The sequence below is a fragment of the Girardinichthys multiradiatus genome, chromosome Y, assembly GCF_021462225.1.
Source record: "Girardinichthys multiradiatus isolate DD_20200921_A chromosome Y, DD_fGirMul_XY1, whole genome shotgun sequence".
Classification (NCBI taxonomy): domain Eukaryota; kingdom Metazoa; phylum Chordata; class Actinopteri; order Cyprinodontiformes; family Goodeidae; genus Girardinichthys; species Girardinichthys multiradiatus.
This window is the reverse complement of record NC_061818.1, coordinates 21336985-21359411: the sequence shown is the minus strand read 5'-3', so window position 1 is coordinate 21359411 and position 22427 is coordinate 21336985.

Sequence of the window (22427 nt, the reverse complement as noted above, 5' to 3'; positions counted from 1 at the left end):
GATGTTGGTAACTGACCCATGACTACATCTCACAATAGGTGCACTAGTAGCAAATGCAGCAATGTAACTAGAACACAGACATCCTGATTTAAGGTGAGCTCTTCTACTCCTTCTGTCCCTCGAGTGAACAACTATTTTAAGAAATACATTTCTTCCTTGCCACTTGCCATCACTTATAACAATTTTCCTCCAATCCGGTTCTAGTTCTCAACCAGAGCTGGTGTTTTTAAATGGATTGATGAAAGAACGGGTTTGTTTTTTTCTCAAGACCCAACTTGGAGTCACTCTCAACATCTCATTTAGTAAAGGTTTGATGCTACCTCTGTTTTATTCAGATTTTATATGGAGGATAAAAGTGTATAGATGCTGTTTGTACACAAACCACATTATTTATCTCAATATTACTGCAAACAGATGCTTTAATATTGCCATCCTTAGATATTAACACTGTTTTATCACCAAGAGATGTTTGTGAACGCTTCACAATACAGATCAGCTGATCTTTCACCAATAGGGCAGCAGCACTGGAAAACGGGAGTTAAAAAAAATGTATAGACTGAGATTGAGGGGAAAATATCAGCTGTAATTTCAGGTCTATGGGGCACATTCATCTGCTTAAATTCTCTGATGGTTAATGACATGATGTATGAAAAAACTTATATATAACTTAATATCTTTTTCAGTCCTGGACAGAATATATACATCCCATACACCTGCTTTTCTGCTCTTCAGTTTTTATATACACTTAGTATGTGCCTTTTAAGTTGGTGTTTCTGCGGGTGTGTGTGTGTTTGTGTGTGTGTGGATGTTGAACCATATGAATAAATATGGCCACAGAGATAGCCCAGGGTTTGTTGACTGCTCTGATGTTTAAATTTGTGGCGCGGCTTCTCCCAGCGAAGCTCGTGACTCACTCTCTAATATAAGCTAACGCGCTAAAAGCAACTACGGGCCAGTGCTCACCTCTTCTAATTTATCGCTGACGGGGAAAACTGCTTAGGTAGCTGCAAAGTATTGCCAGCCCCAAAGTAATCCCACCATCCCGATTACTGTTCTCGTGTTTTTAGTGAGATTGATGAGTGCCAGGGTGTTAGATGTTACCTCATTTTAATGAGATCGATGCAGATTTTGTTATTAGCCAGCTAGTCTAATGTATTCTAATGCATTCTTTGCTGTCTGTCTCTTATCCGTGCAGGATATGCATGCTACATCCTGTCAGACTCACAGAAATCTCATTACAGATTTCTCCAGCTCTACCAAACCTGTCGCTTGCCTCTTCATCCATCTATCCTTCACTCCATTTCCCTCTTGCTTATTTCTCCTCTGGTCTTTTTAGTATGCATTGCTATGTGGCCTGTGTAGGTGAGAGTCACTGCTTCTGCTTGAGCTCAAGGGTGAATGTAAGAGGAGGAATGCGGGAGCCTGCATACATGGAAATTAGGGCTTAAGAGTGACTTTTTCCATCATGATTTGGGACTTTGTCTTGATTCTGTTTGCTTGCACAAACATGTGAGCAAAGGCTAACACAGACACGTTTATTGTGCAGTTTTTTCTCCTCCTACCTATGCCTCTGCTTTCTCATGCCCACAAAAAGATAGGCATTCATTATGTTTTGCTTAGTGAGGTGGAAATATATTGTAAGAAGTCGGATAATTGATAATATCAAAATTCTAATTAAATTTTAAAATTTGGCTCAGGCTTATCATTTGTTTAAGCCTCAGGTGGTTTGTGTGTGTGTGTGTATAATCTCCTCCTGGCTACCATGACTACAGCTCGGCCAGTTGATGGACATGTGAGGCGAAAAGGACGAGGTTATTAGCATCTCTCTCATGTTTTCTCTGCATGAGAACATCAGCAATTAGCCAGATCCCAAATATACTCCGCTCCCTCCTCCATCTAGGTGACCAAACATCCCTCCTGGGGATGCGAATACAGGTCCGTCTCTGACATGTGTGGCGTGATTGCTTTGTTTATGTATTTTTTCATATTTCACTTTGTTCCTCATCAGGGAATGTTTTACTGAGTCAAAGCAGCTCATTACGTGATTTATTCAATGCTAGGTCCAGTTTATGAGAGACTTTCTGTTCTTTGTGTTTGACATCAAAAGTGAGTGTATATGTAAGGGTGATTATTGTAGATCCAAGGTAAAGAGGCAGCCCTTATATTAACTTTCTAACTAAAAAATAAAAATCAAACAAATGTAAAACTCCTCAGCCCTCGCTCTCCATCTACCTCCGCAGTGTTGCAGCCTTTTCCTCAGAGAGTCATAAAGAGAATAGATGAGTAAGGCAAACAGAGGGGAAAGAAAAATGCTTTAAGGACAAGGTTTTAAACAGATACAGAGCTGTGAAAAATTATTTGACTCCTTAAAAAAACAAATCAACACAGTATGCCCTAATCTAAACAACTTCAAGAGGAACAATATAATTGACATCTGTCCATCTAGAAGGGGTTATAAAGCCATATTTCAGGCTTGGAAAATGCACCAAAACACAGTGAGAGCTACTGTCCACAAATAAGAGAACACATTGAACAGAGGTGAACCTTCCCCGGAGAGGGCAGTCTACAAAAATTACTCCAAGAGCGGATTGATGACTTATCCAGGAAGTCACACAAAAAACACATGTAAAGCATTGCAGAACTCACTCATCTGTTAACATCAGTTTTCATGGTTCCCGGGTAAGCCATCAATGGAAGTGTTCAAGGCCAAAACCACTGAACACAAAGGTCTGTCTAACATTTGACAAAGAGAAATCTTGATGATCCCCCCGAACTTGAGAAAACATTATGTGGTCTGATGAGACAAAAGTTGAACTTTTTAGAAGGTTAGCTTCCAGTAATATCTGGTTGACAACTAACCCGAATTTCAGAAAAGAAGATCATACCGACAGTCAAACATGGTGGTGGTAGTGTGTTGATCTAACCTTACCTTTTAATCAAGCAGCTCCTGGAACAGTTTCATTTAGGCAACGATCTGCTAGTTTAAGTAGCAGTACATAGAGAGTAAATGGTATCTTCACAGGCCCAAGACACACATCAACTGGGTCACCCCAAGGTTGCGTCATGTTGTCATCACTTTTTATTCTTTACACAAATTTGTGTCAAAGCAGACATGACAACAGATTTATTATAAAGTATGCTGATGATACTGTTGTTGTCCATCTGCTTCGTGAGAACGAAAGCAGCCATGACCCCAATGATTGATGACTTCTTTCATTGCTGTGGAAGTCTTACCTCCAGCTAAACACAGGAAAACCAAACCAAAACATATGGTCATTAAGCACAGGCCCAAAGTCAGACCATTAAATTTGTCATTGTGTTTGTGTGTGTAAAACGGCTGTCATTCTTATTTTACTGTAAAGCAAATCTACCTTGTGTATTCATAAACTAACCTGAGCCAGATAATCCCAAGTGCACTTGAATTATGCAGCAGGACAATGATCTTAAGCACACCAACAAGTGCGCCATTAACGCCCGTTTTCTATGGGCTCTACTTGGGCTGGCTCCATTCCATTGAGTGTTTGCGAGTGTTTCCATTCCTGGATTTACCAGCCCAGTACTGGCTTTCTTGGTCCCTACTCAGAAGCAGGTACTATGGGGCTGAGTGGGGCCAAAATTGCTAGGGGAGGAAGACAAACGACAAGTTTTTCACAGAAGAAATGCAGGGAAAAGCAAAAAAAAAAAAAAACGTAACACCGACTCGTACTCGTACTCGTCGCCTTCCGCTTATCTGGGACCGGGTCGCGGGGGCAGTAGATTCAGCAGAGACACCCAGACGTCCCTCTCTCCAGACACCTCCTCCAGCTCCTCCGGGGAGAGCCCAAGGCGTTCCCAGGCCAGCCGAGAGACATAGTCCCTCCAGCGTGTCCTGGGCCGTCCCCTGGGCCTCCTCCCGGTGGGACGTGCCTGGAACACCTCCCGAGGAAGGCGTCCAGGAGGCATCCGGTATAGATGGCTCCTCTCGATGTGGAGGAGCAGCGGCTCTACTCCGAGTCCCTCCTGGATGGCCAAGCTCCTCACCCTATCTCTAAGGGAGGGCCCGGCCACCCTACGGAGGAAGCTCATTTCAACCGCTTGTATCCGGGATCTCGTTCTTTCGGTCATGACCCAAAGTTCATGGCCATAGGTGAGGGTAGGAACGTAGACCGACCGGTAAATCGAGAGCTTCGCTTTTCGGCTCAGCTCTCTCTTTACCACAACGGACCGGCACAGTGCCCCCATTACTGCGGCAGCCGCACCGATCTGTCTGTCGATCTCCCGCTCCATTCTTCCCCCACTCTTGAACAAGACCCCGAGATACTTGAACTTCTCCACTTGAGACAGGAACTCCCCTCCAACCTGAAGAAGACAAGCCGCCCTTTTCCGGCCGAGTACCATGGCCTCTGAGTTGGAGGAGGTGATCTTCATCCCAGCCGCTTCACACTCGGCTGCGAACCGCCGCGACAGGCAACGCAGACCTTACGGCCGCAGCTACGGGCAGCAGCATCGACAATAGATGCGGAGAACATGGTCCACTCGCACTCTATGTCTCCAACATCCCCCGGATTGCCTAGGGTGTCCTGGTGCCAAGTGCACTGATGGACACCCTTATGTTTGAACATGGTGTTCATTATGGACAATCCGTGACTAGCACAGAAGTCCAATAACAAAACACCACTCGGATTCAGATCGGGGAGGCCATTTCTTCCCGATCGCGCCTCTCCAGGTGTCACTGTCGTTTCCGACGTGGGGGTTGAAGTCCCCCAGCCGAATAATGGAGTCCCTGGGAGGGGCGCTATCCAGCACCCCCGACAGGGACACCAAGAAGGCCGGGTACTCCGCACTACTGCTCGGCCCGTAGGCCGAGACGACAGGCAGAGACCTATCCCCAACCCGAAGGCGCAGGGATGCGACCCTCTCATCCACTGGGGTAAGCCCCAACACGAGACGGCTGACCTGGGGGGCAACAAGCAAACCCACACCAGCCCACCACCTCTCCCCGTGGGCCACTCCAGAGTAAAAGATAATCCAACCCCTCTCAAGGAGATTGGTTCCAGAGCCCACGCTGTGCGTGGAGGTGAGCCCGACTATTTCTAGTCGATATCTCTCGAACCCCCGCAACAGCTCAGGCTCCTTCCCCCCCAGCGAGGTGACATTCCATGTCCCTAGAGCCAGCCTAAGCATCCGGGGATCGGGCCGCTGAGGTCTCCACCTTCGTCCGCCACCCAATCCTCTTTGCACCGGTCCCTCATGGTTCCTCCTGCAGGTGGTGTGCCCACTGGGGGATGGCCTCGCGTCTCTCGTTCGGGCTCCCGCGAGGAGCAACCCGGCCACCAGGCTCTCTCCGGCGAGTCCCGACCCCAGGCCTGGCTCCAGGGTGGGACCCCAGCTCCGCCATACCGGGCGACGTCACGTGCCTCGATATATTAGTCCTCATGAAGGATTCTTGAACAGCATAACAGCGACTACATTAATATTAACAACCACAAGGCAGTCGGGTCAAACCAAAGTATAGTTTTACTATTTAGAAATCATTGTGGAGCGCTCACAAACGCTTCAAAATTACTTTAAAGTGACCAGTAATAGCGACCATCATCAGGCTCCGTGCGGAGTAGACCCGTGCGAACCGTCAATGGCAAAGAGGCATATATGGTTGAAACAGTAGTAAAAAACAAAACAAAACAAAGGAAAATACAAAAACAAACAAACAAACAATAAACCACACTGAAGGTTTTGGAGTAGGACAGTTAAACTCTGAATTTAAATCCGACTGAGATGACATTGGCATTACCTTAAACAAGCTGTTCATGCTCAAAAACCTTTCAAAGTGGCTAAATTAAAACAATGAAGCAAAGAAGAGGGGTCCTAAATTCCTTCACAGAGGGGAAAAAGACTCATTGACTGTTATTGGAAGTTGCTGCTGTCAAGACTGGCTGAAGCAGTTGTTAGGTTTAGAGGGCGATTACTTTTTCATCTAGGGCCAGCTTTTGTTATCTTAACAAATTAAATCATGATTAGAAAATGTTTTTACTGTATTTACTTTGTCCAATGTTGAAATTTGTTAATTATCTGATATCTTTAAATTAGCAAGAACAGAACAAATCTGCAGGGAAAAAAGATTCTTACAGCACTGTAAAGAAAAATGAACTACAATGGCAATGGAGGGCAAGAAAATGTGGCAAAACAAGCCGAAGGAGTGTCAGACAGAGAAAGACCCCATTATCAAACTGGCAGCTGTTTATTTACATTGTCCGCTGCCCGAATTTCAATCCAGCTTCCCTTCTGTCGCCACAGCAACACCGTATTGTCAAACCCTATCAGCATGCCAGCACGGCTGCTATATGCAGATCTGGCATCAGGTCGTTGCTTACTTTCAGATCCCACATGCAGAGCAGCGTTCATTGGTTTCACCACCTGGTTGGCTTGCTGTGTGCCACTGGTTGCTATGGATGCTAATTCACAGGCAGAAATCTCACGTAGCGCAGAGACAAGCAAATCACACAAGGTGCTGTCATGTACACAAGGACTAAAGGAAATTGTCACATGCTACCCAACAGAGATGACCTGAAACCGAATTTGATAACTGGCAGTCACTCAAGAATGCTTAAAACATAACTAATATTAATTTTAGAAAAAACAGGTTCGAATGTTTATGCATTATTTATAGCCATTATTGAATATCAAGTATTTTGAATAACAAGCATCACAAGTTTTGTTTGGCATGATTACCACTAATTTATCACTCATGCAAATAATTACATTTGTAAATCTTATTTGTGTTATGATTTTACTGGCCACCTCTGTTGTTTTTTTGGGTCTTAAGCAACTGATTAGATTGCCTATTCCTTGGGCCGGCTCTGCTACCAACCCCTGCATTCAATACAGAGCTTTAAAAGAGATACATTTTTTCCGTCCAAACAACAAATTATTTTGGTATTTTTAAAGTATTAGCTAATCAGGAAAAAGATTTTGAGGAACAGTTTTTCAGGCTTTGTAAATGTTTTTTTTAAATATTTCTTTTAAGGTTGAGTGATTACATGAAAAGTTAAACTCCACAGAGGCAAAATATAACAAAATATGTGCATGGCATATGACTATATTGACAAAATAGTGTATTTACAACTTTATTGCTATTTAAATTAAACTGTTAACATGTTTTACTTAATAAAACTTTAGTTGCAAAGTCTTTGCATCTTTTTCATAATGTGGAAAATAAAGACATTTGGGAAATACTATAATTGCTTAATGGATGGACATAAAAAAGTGAAATGTGTTTTGATTTCAAAAGTTATATTATATTGAACTAAATTAAATGTGTCACTGTCCTGTTTGGCAAACCAACAAGATAACGCTTAGAATAAGTGTTAATATCCTTAATGGAAGTTTTGCACCTTTGATTCAGTCATGCAATTATATTATTTTATTTCAATTGCTTATCTTTAGTGTGCCACTGTGTGCTTTCATTTGCCTGTCAATTTGCTGTAATAAATGCACTGAGGGACAAATGAAGGATTGTTTTATACTAAAATAAATTGATTTTGAAAACAAACGTGGATCTGGCATGTTTTACAGTGTAAACAAGGATCTGGTCCATGCAAATGCATGCAGCAGCAGCAGCAGCAGCCCTGTAAGATTTCTGTGTTTTTGGTAATTTTCAGATGTTTTCTTTAGTGATCAACTACGGCAGCAGCGTAGATTGCCACGGGTTCCTACTTTTTTCTGCTCTAATTGTCTTCAGTCTGGCTTCAACCAGTTATTATTAGCCGCATTAACCTCCAATTGCTTTTCAAATAAAAGGGGGAGTAATGGAGGGAGGGGGTACTGGTTTGTTTCGTTGCTTCACTAGTTAGTAGCCGACTGAGCCTTTAGCTGTTTAACGTTTTCCTGCGTTGATTGGTACCGCAGTAAAACGGAGCGTTGCATGGTTCGGAACTGCGCACCTGGGAAGCGCATCTCGACGGCACAGCTCGGACAGATAGAGCTCCGTCATTGGGTTGTCTACGAAGCTAATATTTAATCAGATAAAGTTTGCTCATCTCGTCCCTAAGATTTACTTCACTGTTGCACATACAGGAACTTTACTGACCTTTTTAATTTGCTGTCATCATAGCGCAGCTAGCGTGTGGTATTTCTTTTTTTTTTTTTTTTGCTGTCTGTTTGCCTCCTAAGGAAACAGAGAGAACAGCGTTTCTATTTGCTTTGTCAGCTAAAGTTTTTCTTTCAATGTAGTCCAAATGTTAGCACAGTTTAAAACTTCCAGCAGCAGCTCATTGATTTTTGGCAGGAAAATATCTGTAGGGAGGGGAGGGGCTGATTGTCGCTGCCGGAACAAGTGCCATAATTTGGCCAAATGAGAATGGATCAGTTCATATCTATGATGACGCAAATCAGTATCTTTGAATATTTATTTTTTCTAGTATTGATTATATTGAATCGACTATCTTGACAACCCTAGTTACAACCACAAATATCAGTGCACTGTACTTCTTTTACGTACAAGAACAACACAAAGCAATTCATAAGAGTGACGTAGATGGAAATGAATAGCTTTTAGGTGTGCATCTGTACTTCTCAGTTGGATTAAGGTCTGGACTTTGACTCGGACATTAAAACAGATGAAACACAACTTAACTTTGACTGGCTATACTGTCCCGATTGAAGAAATGCATCCCCACAGCATAATGCTGCCAGCACCAATGTTTTACCTTGGGGATTTTCAGGGTGATGAGCAGTGTTTTTTTAATGTATCAATGTGTTCATGCTATGCATATAGACATGCAGAAATATTTGCATTTGTAAATGATAAATGCACTCACAGCATCTGGACAGACCTTCTATTCTTAAACTTTTAAATCAAAGAAAGCTCAGATGCTGTGCATTCTTCAAATCTCATCATTTTTCTTTATTTACAGTTGTCCTAAATTTAGCAATGATAAAATTGTAGTAATCACTGCTAAAGACGAGACAAAGAAAAACTGTCTTTTCACATCTTGCAGTCTCTGATCCAGACTACAATGATCTGGTGATGGATGTGTGAGAGAGGATGTGTCTTTTTAGTGTGTCATGTTCTTCAACGTTTTTACCTCGTTGCTCCTTTTATCTTTCCTCTGACTTATCCTTATTGCTGTGTTATGTAACCGGGTGGTGGGGTGTGTGTGTGAAAAGTTTTCAAAGTGCTGCAGTTGATCAAAACACAGGGGAGAAGAAAGTGACAGTGTCTGCTTCCAAAACAAACGCTAGTCCCATTACACATTCTCCATGTGAACCCACATGTTTATAGAGGACTTTTTTTGTTTTCAACAAACGTGTGAAAATCTGCACGTCTGATGACTGCCTCATAATGTATGTGGTTTCCTGTCAAGCTGTTGACAGGAAACCATGGGAAGGTGCAATACAACTAACGGCCACAAGGTGAAAGCTCCAAAACAGGAATGGCTCTATACATTCCTCTTAAAAATAGAAAGACTGGGGTATATTAGTACATACTCATTCCAGTCTAACTGCAGGTTTACCTCATGTAGGAACAGCTGAAAAACTAAAACATCCATACACAAAAAACATAAAAAAGGGTAAGGTAAAATAAGGGTAAAAGGACCAATCAATGTGTAAAAGATTGGACTTGACCAATTTTCAGTCAGTCAATCGATCAATCAATCAATCAATCAATCAATCAATCAATCAATCAATCAATCAATCAATCAATCAATCAAAGACATTAACGTTTATATGCCTATAATCTGATATATGATGTAATTATCAATTGGATCAATTAAAATTGAGAGACCCCACCATCTACAGTCTATAGGCACATTAACCTGCAGCATTTACTTTGTTAAAACGTTTGTGTGAAAAAAAAGTTTTCATACATAAATGGGAATAATTCTGTAATTCCTTCATTTCTTTAAATTTTAAACTGCTCCCTGTATCAACAAACCTCCAGCCCATTTTGAATATACTGCATTCTCTTTTATGCATTATGTAAAATCAGCAGCAGTCAAAATTGGAATCAGCAGGTCAGACCTCAAAGAAAATTGGCATAGGCGAGGAAAAAAAATCTGATCGGTGCATCTTCACATTTAAATGTCTTTTGTGTCTCTGAATTACCTGCTCTCTGTTTTATTGCGTTTTCTCTTTAAGAAAGCTAACCAGCTGCAACTCTCATTTCTCGGCACACTCCCACACATATACGAGTTTGCACTTAAGTACCTCGAAACACACTCTAAAATTACTAGATTACTATAATTGCAGCCCCGCTCAGTGCTGACAGCTGTACAGCCAACTAGATGTGTCCTACATTTGCAAAATTTGGCCAAAAACCTTCAGAAAATGTCGATATAATTCTGCAAACTGTAGTGGAACGGAAGGTGTGAGTGACGTCACTGCCTTCAGGTGCGTCATCTCCCCTCATTTTTGCTATGATTACGCATTTCCTCACAGGAGTGCACACACACACACACACACACACCCCACACACGCACAGCATTGAGCCATTAACACACACCTGTATGTGTTGTTTTTCACGAGAGGTGTGTGATATATATGACTTTTCCATTCGAAAAATGTGCAATTTAGAAATCCTGTGTTCTGCTAACGAACCGTCATTCTCATAGAAACATTGTTTTGCAAAATGCACTGCCCACAGTCATGTGAGGCGCCTTTAAGGCCTCGCACCACCACTTTTTAGCATGGATACACACAAAATGTGTTGATTACTGATCTTTTACAAGCACTATTTATTCCCCTCTAATGAGACATGTGATCAAATACTCATCAGCGATGAGAGATGGCCCACCACCAACCCCTCAACACCCCTCCTCCCCCCAGCCTCCACTTAATTGTGTCTATCAGCAGCAGCGGTGGTGTAAAGCGTTGCTTTATTGCCGTGAGTTTGGGATGAGATGATGAAGAGGGAGAAATGGTCTCAGAGGAGAGGAAAGAGGAGGAAGACGCTGAGGGACATGAAGGACAGTTGATGAACTACACAGAGCTGGACACCAGCCAGATGCTTTTAATGAGAAAAGTGCTGCACCCAACACCTCACACCTAATTGCACACACACACACAGGCCCATACACACTGATGCTGGAAGCTTATTTTTGTCTTCCGTACTCTGCAGCATCCCACCATCCAGCACTAAGTACTCCCTCGAGATCAAACAAGCAGCTCACAGTAACCAGCATACAGATGAGCCTTTCCTCTCCCCTCCTCCTCCTCTGCCTCCTTCTCTCCCCTGCAGTAACCTCTTGCTCTTCCTCTCCCCCTTCCTCCCCTCTTGCAGAGGGGAGCACATCGGCCATCACTCAACAAACACACTGCGCTGACACTGCCTGGGATAGTCCAATAAAAACATATTACCTGCAAACTGCATTAAGGCCCAAGTGTGGGCCAGATGCACACACAAACACAGCCGTGTATGTGTGCGAAGCAGCAACTGTGTGTAATCAGATCTAGGTTAGCAGCGACATTTGTATTCTTTTCACTGGAACAGCCTGTACCTGCCCTGTCATGCTGCATCCGATCTGAGGTCCTGGATATAAACTGTGTGTCCTCAGGATGCCCAAAAAGATGGAGGATAAGTGCTGGAGATGACGAGAGACTAGGATCTCTTTCGGTTTGTCCTTGTGTTTGGGTTCGGGTGCGACATCATGTTGCCAACACCATGTGTTTACACTTTTGCTTGTAATTCACAATAAAGTGACAAAAACACACTTTCAAGTGCTCCATTGTTTGTCATAAACACATAAGCTGTGATTATCGAAGCCCCAGTGCCTTGTAAAACTAACATTACAAAAAGAAATTTTATTGTATTTTACTGAGATTTTTTTGTACTAGACCAATAGTTAGTTATATATGACTATGAAGTGGAAATAATGATATAGTTTTCAAATTTTTGGGCAAACTCAGAAAAGTGTGGTGTGCCTTTGTACCGTGTATAACATGACAATTATAAAAATATCATTTGTATAAATCACGGCAACTCAGAGTGGACAACATTCAGTATTTCCTAAAATGATCTACACTTACCAGCTAACTTTCATTCCAGATTACATAAAATAGCAACTGTTTATATCCGCTCACCCCATCTTTAAATTGGTCAGGTTTTAATTCAGTCAAATGTACCTACAACCTTTTTCTCATGAAAACTCTCTATCTCTGCTGAAGAAAAGCATCCCCACAGCATGATGCTGCCACACCATGTTTCACTTTGGGATGATTTGTTTTGGGTGAAGTGAAGCAATATTTTACTAGAGCACATGCTGTCTGTGTCCCATGCATCGCCTGTGGCAAACTGCAAAGTAAACTTTGTCCTCTTGCCACTCCTCCATAAAGCCAAGTTTGAGAAGCCGGGGGAACAATTGTTTTTCCCACCTGAGCAGTGGGTATTTACAGCTTCTCTAGGGTTACTATTGGTGTCTTGGTTGTTTCCCTTCTTTAAAAATCTCCACAACTTTAACCCTGACTTGTTGTCTGTGTTCCTTGCTCATGATGCTGTAAGGCCCGTAATCTTCTCTAACAAAACTCTAAGGCCTTCACAGAACCACTATATTCATCCAGATATTAGATTACGCACAAGTGGACTCTATTTACTAGCATGTAACTTCTGCAGGCAATTGGCAAAATTGGATTTTATTTAGGGGTGTCAGAACAAGAGGAGAGGCTGACTAGAAATGCACGCCACACTTTTTAGATCTATAGTTGCCGTTCCACTTCACAAATATACGCTTTTTTGTTTTTTTTATAGAAAAGTGACAAAATGTGAATGAAAAACAACGCTGTGCATCATGACAAATTGCTGCTTTGTAGCTATCGCTGCTTCATATTGATTTATTTCATATCACCTTTCTTCTGTTTGTGGAAACTATGAGGCTTTTTTGTGCTGCTCTCTGGACAGAAATTCAAAGCACAAACCCACTGCATCATGCAGAAGCCTGGATTATCAAATAGGGTCATTTACCAGGTTTTGCTGCGCAGCAAATGCTTCACAAAGTTTAATAAATTGAGGCTGCTGGTCTCTGGGCGAAGTTTGCACACAGTGTTTTTCACCCCCAGCATTGATCAGAAAGTTCACACATCTCCTTTGCACTGCTAAACTGAAAGGGAGCAGCTCAGTTTCACTTTCATGACAAAATCAGTGGAGATCATTTCCAACCACCTAAAGAGCGATGATTTAAGGGAACCCATTTATAAAAGGAAACACAAATTGTCAGCATCCATGAATAAAATGAAATGCTGTGAGTCATACATGGATTCATTGCTCCCTGAAGCCATGTTTTTGTTTGTGGCACTTTTGTCTAATGAGGAACAAACATTTTTTTGCCCCCTCCGTCTCCCTGTTTGCCTAATAACAAGCCCAAAAAATTGACCATAAGCCTTCTGGGCAATTACATGGCCACTTGGGGGTTTATAGTGTGTTGCTTGGAAACACACAGACACCTTAGAAACTAGGTTAAAATGAATGCAAAAGCAACAGAGCAAGCAGTCATAAATATTGGTGCAGATAAATAGAAAGACAGGGAGATTATGGGTAAGTAGGAGAGACCACCACTTGGTGTTGGGGTCTTAAAGAAATGAAACAGTTTCTACCTCCTTATATATTTGTTTTGATCCAAAACAGAGGAGCGGGAAAGAGGATAGACTGAAGTGGAGAGAAGCACAGAGGGCAGACTTTGCTTTTCATTTCACCCCAGCAGCATGTTTCCAATTTCAGCATGACCTTTACTGACCACCTGAGACACAGACAGACACCCGCTCTCTGCTTTTCCAACTCTCCTCCCGATCTCAGTGATGATCGGCTTCCTTTCATTGTGTTGCATCACACAGGAGGAAGATGAAGTCGGGCGCTTCTCTGCCTTTTGTTAATATGATCTGTATCAGTGATTGTGTATCTTGTGCCCTGTCTTATCTGTGTCTTTTGAAGCCACAAATATTGCTCCACGTATCTCTAAGAAACACACTCCCCCCACCATCGGAAGCACGTAAAACACCTGAAAAACAGGGATATTTATTGTTGCTATCGCGCTTTATTTCACAAAAAAGCATACAGTGCTGAGTTTCATTCATACAGGTGAATCTCGGTCAATCAGAATACTGTTGAAAAGTTAATTTATCCCAGTAATACAATTCAGCAAATGAAACTCATATGCTCTATAGATATATATGTTTTTTCAGGTAATTTGGGTGATTATGACTTACAGCTTATTTAAACTATACATTTAATTTCTCTGAAAATTTGAAAAATAGGATTTTTATTACAGAATGTCGCTCTACTGAAAAGTATGTTCCTGCAACGAACAGCATTTGCACTCAATACTTGATACTCCTCTTGAATTAATTTCTGCATCAATACAGGCATTTAAGGCTATACGCCTGTGGCTCTGCTGAGGTATTAGGAAGCCCAGCTTGCTGTATTTACTCCCTTTTAGCTCATCTGCATTGTTCCATCTGCTGTCTTTCATCTTCCTCTTGACAATGAGATTCTGTATGAGGTTTATGTCAGGGGAGTTTGCTGGCTCATCAAGCATAGTTATACCATGGTCATTAAACCAGTTATATGTAGTTTTGGCAGTGTGAGCAGGTGCCAAGTCATGCTGGAAATCAGGATCGACATAAAATTTTAAGCAGAAAAAGACATAAAGTGCTTTAAAATTTCATCACCATCCGGTGGTATGGCTCCCTTTTATCATCACTGACAGCTCCAACTTTGGTTCCTGTACCTCCTTACCCTTCCTCCAACCTCTGGGATCTCGATTTCTAAATGTTTCTTTGTGATTTGTAAACCACAGTTTTTCCCTTCACTAAGCTTCTTATTAATACCATATACAGTACTTTGGGAGGAGTAAGCTTCGTTAGCAATGACCTTTTGTGTCCTACCTTCCTTGTGGAGGGTGTCAGTGACTGCCTGTTGGACAGTTACTGTCAGCAGTGTTCGCCATGATTGTGCAGACCATGACATAACATTTCAGTATTAAAATTCATTTTATATTGCTCTTATGCAGTACTCAAATTTACTCAGAATCTGATGTTTTTATTAATTGTAAGACAAATATATATAATAATTTATTGAGATGCATCTGTACATCCACCTTTCTCCTCATTTCCCCACCCCTTCTCTTCTGTCATTCCCTAACTCCTCCTCTTATGCACACAATGTTACCATCTTTCCAGGACACACACACACGCATACACAAAAAGATCACTAGATCACCCCGTTTTCTCTCCCAGACACTTTTCTCTGCATCCTCTCTCTGCGTTATCTCGGCCGTCACCCTCCCCTCCTCCCTGTTGCGCTGCGCACCCACACGCTCTCACATGTTCTCCACCTACCTCCCAGCTTTATTTGCTTTATTTACTCTCCCTCTCTGTCACACCTCTTCCTTTCTATCTGTCTCTTCCCCTCCTGCATCCTCTCTTTTCCAATCTCCTCACGGTCATTCAGGACGTGGGGTAGCATCAGTTTCAGTCAGTAATGACACTGCAGTGTCAGTGTAGATTTTTAATGACATGCTAGTAATAAAAGCATCATCCGAAGTGAGCTTTTGCAAAAAAAATGTATGAGTCAAATCATATGTGAAGGGCCAGAATATATAAAACCATTCTGTACTAAAAGTAGCATGCAAGCCACAGACAATCCTCAAATGCAAGCAGGAAAAATGCTGGATATGGATTTCCATCCCATAAACAAACATATTCATCCCTTGTTAGGCAGGATGCACATGCATGTGGGTGTATGTCAGATCCTTGCTTATGCAATGGTCAGAGTAAACAGCATGCTATGACACATCCCTGCTCTGACTTACAGTGCCGTGTTATGAGACTACATAACACATTCACAGGCTTGAGAAGCTGATTGCTGCAAGGGAAGAGTGGAGGCTCGAAAGCTATCATCCTTCCCACATTCATGTGTTTATAGAGCTGCTTTTCCATGCTGGTTGTTTGAACAGATGCTGGAGGAAAACAAGGTCGAGGCAGGTGTCGGGGAGTGTATGTTTTTAAGTGTGTGTGTGTGTGTGTGTGTGTGTGTGTGTGTGTTTATGTGGGAGGAAAATGCTCTGCCCCAGCAAAATGAAAATAGAATGCAGTCCCACAAGAGAGCCTGCTGTCCTCTATTAGGCTTGCAGATGAACACACAGACAGACAGTAAGACAGACACACGGCCCCTTTTTGCATTCACTGCCCTCACTTCCATCTGCAACACTTTGCCCTTCCCACAACATTTGAAAACAAATGACAGGTGAAAGCTCAGTACCTGTGTTAGGGGGGGTAAGCCGTTCTCTCCTCCTTTTTGAAGATTTTCCTCCTATCCCCCGCTTGTTCAGCTGGTCTGAGCAGAGGTGAGCCAAGCAGAGGCGAGGCGAGCCGAGCCAAGCGTACAGCGGCAAGGCTCAATCCTTTCACCTTGCGATGCTGAAAATGGCACCAATATTCCCTGACAGCAGCAGGCTGCCTGCCTCTCTCTCGCTCCACCTCTCTCTCTTTCTATCTTGCTCTCTAGCTTGCCTCCCTCCTCTGCTTGTCTGCTGCCATGTTGAGTGCACATAGGGTGAGGGGCGGGCTGAAAGGAGGGAAGAAGGAGGAGAGAGAGGGAGAAGGGAAAGGAGGAAACAGTGAGGGGGACTCAGGGGATAAGAAGCAATTAGAAGACAGCCCCTCTTCCTTCCAGTCAGGAATATATAATGGAATTAGCTCTAAACGTGTGTGTGAGTGTGTGTGTGTAGGTTGGAGGTCAGGGGAGGTGAAGAGAGGGAGGTGTTAGGGTGCCTAGTCTTGCAGCCTCTGCTGGGAAGTCTAGCAGCCACCGATTGCAAAAGTGGGAGAGAGCAGATGGGAGGATGTGTGTGGAGTGATTGCAATCGTCCTGCCTGAGTGTGTGTGCGGGTGTGTGTGTCAGGGCTGGAGAGAGATGGAGAGATTGCTGATGTGCTGTTTGGAGGGGGGTGGCTGCTTCAAAGCCTTCTCCATCTCCGGTTTTTCTCCCTCATCCTCCTCTTCCTGCTGTGTTTGTGTGTGGGTGTGACGAGGAGGCTGCATGCCTATTTTGGTTCTGTTCGCTGTTTTTGTGGCTGTATGTTAACTTGAACGTGTTTGTCTATGGGTGGAAAAAAGGAACTTGCTCAAATCTGTTTACTCATATATATTAAGAGATGACCATAATCCCACTGTGAGAGATGGTGATAGGAAAAAGATGAGTGAGAACTGGCAGTGTTTTTTTCAGCGTTTAGGATAAAATTAGATAACAAAAAGAAAAAAAAACAGGATAGAGAGTGTGTTTGTTTCTGTGTCAAAAATTGTGCGTCTGTCTTTTGATGTATGGGGACTGAGCCGGGCACTGCATGAGGGAGATATGTGCGTGTCACTGATTGTGCCATGAATGAAAATAAGAAGGAATGGAGAGGGAGCAAAGAGGAGAGGAGGGGAGGGAGTGAGACTCTCCTCCCATTCGTCTTCTGTTGAGTGCCAAAATTGCCACAACTTGATAAATATATGAATCAATAAACAATAATCAATGAAATCATTGAAAAATTCATTTGACTAGAGAGGGTCACAAAATCTCTTTAACGGCAAACTTAGCATGTTACAAATGATGTAAACTTCCAGCAGAAGCTCATGGTTTTGACAGTCATCAGTTCAGCTGCTGCAGATGGGGAGAGAGGCTAAGGGTTTGTGCATATGCCTGTGCAAAGTTATGTCCCAACGTAGTTTAAAAATGTATTTTAAGTAAGTATTTTTGTCTTGACACCCCAAGACTCTGGGGGTTCTAAATATATACACATTAACAGAGAAGCATGGGTTATACATTACACTAACAATAGATTAAATCAATCAAGGAGGGATTTTTTTATGTAGCACCTTGCATGTCTCCCATAGTCTTCCCCGGTCTCTTCTGCGTCCTGAGTGGCAGATGACGGGTGAATGGTGCATCAATGATTAACCTCACCACCTCTCTCATTTGTTGTTTCAGTTTCCTTCTTCAAGCAAAGAGAGCATACATCTTGAATATCCCACGCTAAGTCACTGGAGCAACCCCCTATAAATGGCAGTTGCATGCAATTGAGGCAATGACTCGTGAATGCTTCTGGCACTCATGCACGTGACGGAGAGAGTTCTACTCACAACCTCGTGAACCAACTTGCGCTGTTCAAGGGCGATAGATTCAGTGTTTAATTGCTCCTCCGGCACTCTTGACGCAAAAGGATGTGCCTCAGTCTGACCTTGACAGCAGACTGGAAAAGGTTTGCCTCTGTCGCCACAGACACAAACACAGAGCAACATGAATCTCTGTTAGACTGATGGAAATGTATCCATGTATTTTGTAATTATAGCAAGTGAGGAGGATATTCCTAATTTTAGCTGCTGTAAAGTGCCCCTCTTTTATTACTCACACATCGAGATGAATTGCAATGTTGACTCAAAAACAGAGACTCTACTTTCTCATTGATGCTACTCTAAAACCAATCAGGCTAACCAATTTCCTTGAGGAGAAAAAAAAGTGTTGTGGCCTGTGTGAATGTCTGCCTTGTCATGGGCCTCCTCCACTTTCTTCTCTTGATGCAGTCAGCCCTTAAAGCATCAAATCACATTAGTCTAATTTAAAGTTAATGCTCTGAAGAGTATTGTGCAGCATGGAGCTCAATAACAACAAACTAACGGAGCCCAGCAATGCGTATAGATGCAGAACGTGCTCGAGCTCATGTGCATGAATCATTTTGGTGCGCTTATCCTCCACGGGATGCATTTGTTTTGATCAATGCGAATCTGAGCTAGGCGTGATTTTGCCTACAGCGCTGCCATCAATAGAGAAGGACAGGGGTTAAACACGAAGCATTTGAAAGCACATCTAATCTCGGTTCACAAGCCACACACACACACACACACACACACACACACACACACACACACACACACACACACACAGGTGTGCTAGTATGAAGCTTTCAGCACATAGAACTGCATTCAGCCTGTTTATTTATTAGGTTATTTTCATCAAAATACAACCAGGTATAAAACAAAAGGCTTAAATTTGGCTACACTAAAGGCATCTGGAGAAGCAAGGTGAAGGTAAAGGAGTGTTGAGCTTCCTAAGAAGACAACTTTGCCAAAGAGGGCCACGGATATGTTTAGATATGTGTTTCTGTATACTAGAGATTTTCAGATCGTCTGGCCTTTGCACATCCTCTTTCACTGTGTCCTTTAAGTGTCAATTTGGTCCTCCTTTACTTCCTTCGGCAGCTCCATATCAACCTCCTTTGTCCAGTATATCAACAATCACTCTTCTGCAAGTCCAAACCTAGTATTTATAATCCTGCTCAGTTTGGTCACTCCCAATTAAAAATCTTGAAGTGTTTTTGTTGTTGCAACCACCTCCTAAACACATTTCATGGTGGGGTAGCTTGTAAACCTGCCTATTTAACTGTAGATTATTTTTCCTTTCAAACTGAAAAAAACTGAATTTGCTACGCATGTGCTGTATGCATGTATGTAAATCTGTCCTAACTATGATGTTTGGTGTGATGATGTTTTCTGTGCTTACTTTGCTATGAATGCGAATTTTCTACTATTCGGAGCATGCTAAATGTTGTTTGCCATGTCAGTAACCCCAGAAGGTTAGGGTTGGGAGAAGAACAAAGAGAAGGAAGTACCGCTCGGAATGTACATAAGGAGAGATCTCCGTACCCAATTTAGCCAACCCAGGGATGTCTCACTGCTTTTTCTGCCTGTAACTTTGTTTTGACTGAATTATAGGCATTTTCAGTTAGCATAACAGAGTATTTTTGAGTACCTTTTTAGCAGTACCTTACACTTCCTGCACCACCATTAAATAACTATTATCCCCCACAATGTTGAAGTATTTCTACAATGAACTATGATAGCTATATTATTTTGTTTGTATAATTTTCCGTCCTTCACTGGTTTTAAAGTTTCCAAGAAACATCCAGTCAGGTTAGCTGGTGGTGGAGCAGGAGGGAGGCGAAACCAGGTTGCTTGAGGATCACACCTACTTTGGATCAATTGGAAGCAGGGCAGGAAGGGGTGGCTCTGTTGCCATAGAGGCAGGACAGTGGCGTTTGATGCTGTTACTATGCAGGATAAGCTGCTCCTGAATGAGGTGAGGGGATGTGGGCCTGTGTGCTGTGGTGGGTAATCAACATCAAAACCAGTGGGAGTGATTCAGAATGGTCTTGATAATCCTGACTGCTTGAAGGGGAAGAAAAGTCTCTCTTTGTCTTCCAAATTTGTTAACTTAAAAATGTTACCATATTAAAATTATAAAAGGGAACAACAACAAAAGTTAATTACTTATTTCTGTAATTATATCTGTTATTTAACAGCTTAAATTTTTTGTGAATAAAAAAAACAACTCATGGTTATTTTATCGCGGGCATCACTACCTATTTTTAATATTCACATTTAATCTTGGTCTACAGGTGTCTGTTTACTAACATGATGAAGCTTTGGTGGCAGTGTTGTCTTATTACATAATTCGATGGAAACTCAGCTTAAGTGTGTCCTTGAGGTTAAATAAAAGTCACAAAACAATACTTACTGTGAAACGCAAAAGTAATTCTACAGCTATGATGTCATTTCAGGCCAACACAACACGTCACAGTTGTAAACAAGGTAGCCATTTCAGCGAAGCTTTACCCCCATCTAGTGGACTTTGGCCGTTCTACCATTTTAATCGGAAAAACAGAACACTGGCTCCCTCTACTGACAGACAAATTGTATAATTTTGTTCACACTGAATAGAAAATTGTAAATGTACCTAAATATACATTTTAGTTTTAGTTTGTGCTCTAAAAGGATAGGTGTTATAATGCAAAAAATTGGATCAACTAATAAACAGCTAATAATGCATATTCCTAAATAAATCTCACCTTTATGTAATTCACATCTTCCTATACTGGCAGTGCCGATGGGTCACATAATTATTGAAGACAATCTATAAGGGTCTGTATCATTCTGTTTTGATTGCACCAAGAGGACAGATAATGTGCTGGTGTGTGTTACTACAACCCCTGGCAAAAATTATGGAGTCACCAGTCTCAGAGGATGTTCATTCAGTTGTTTTGTTTTGTCGAAAGAAAGCAGATCACAGACATGACACAAAATTACAGTAGTGGCAACTTCCTGGCTTATAGAAAACACTGAAAGAAATCAAGAAACATTATTGTGGTAGTCAGTAACAGTCACCTTTTTAGCTCAAGCAGAGGGAAAAATTATGGAAACACTCAATTCAGAGAAAAAAAGTATGGAATCACCCTGGAAATTTTCATTCCCAAAATTAACACCTGCATCAGAATATATCGGCTCATTAGTCTGCAGTTAAAAAGGAATGATCACACCTTGGAGAGCTGTTGCACCAAGTTGACTGACATGAATCAAGTCACCAACACGAGAGATGTCAATTGAAACATAGGAGAGGATTACCAAACGTCTTAAAGAAGGTAAATCACCACGCAATGTTGCAAAAGGTGTTGGTTGTTCACAGTGAGCTGTGTCCAAAATCTGGACCAAATACAAACAACATGGGAAGGTTGTTGAAGGCAAGCATACTGGTAGACCAAGGAAGAATTCAAAATGTCAAGACAGAAAACTTAAAGCAATATGTCTTGAAAACAGAAAATGCCCTGTAATGTTCCAGGCACGTCCCACCGGGAGGAGGCCCAGGGAACGGCCCAGGACACGCTGGAAGGACTATGTCTCTCGGCTGGCCTGGGATCGCCTTGGGCTCCCCCCGAAGGAGGTGGAGGAGGAGTCTGAGGAGAGGGAAATCTGGGTGTGAAGCGGAAGACGACGAGTACGATCAACAGATAATGGACAACCGATGAGGAACAAATGGGAGGAAACTGGACGTGTGACCAAACTGTTAGAAACCACCTAAAGGAAATGGGATTTACATACGGAAAAGCTAAATGTAAGCCATTTTTAACACCCAAACAGAAGAAAACAAGGTTACAGTGGGCTAAGGAAAAGCAGTTGTAGACTGTGGATGACTGGAGGAAGGTCATATTCAGTAATGAATCGCGAATCTGCATTAGGCAAGGTGATGATGCTGGAACCTTTGTTTGGTGCCGTTCCAATGAGATTTATGAAGATGACTGCCTGAAGAAAACATAAAAATTTCCACAGTCATTGATGATATAGGGCTGCATGTCAGGTAAAGGCACTGGGGGGATGGTTGTCATTACATCTTCAATTAAAGGCACAAGTTTATGTTGACATTTTGGACACTTTTCTTATCCCATCAATTGAAGGGATGTTTGGGGATGATGAAATCATTTTTCAAGATGATAATGCTACTAGCCATAGAGCAAAAACTGTAAAAAACATCCCATAAAGAAAGACAAAAAAGGTCAATGTCATGGCCTGCAAATAGTCTGGAACTTAATCCAATTGAAAATCTGTGGTGGAAGTTGAAGAAAATGGTTCATGACAAGGCTCCAATCTGC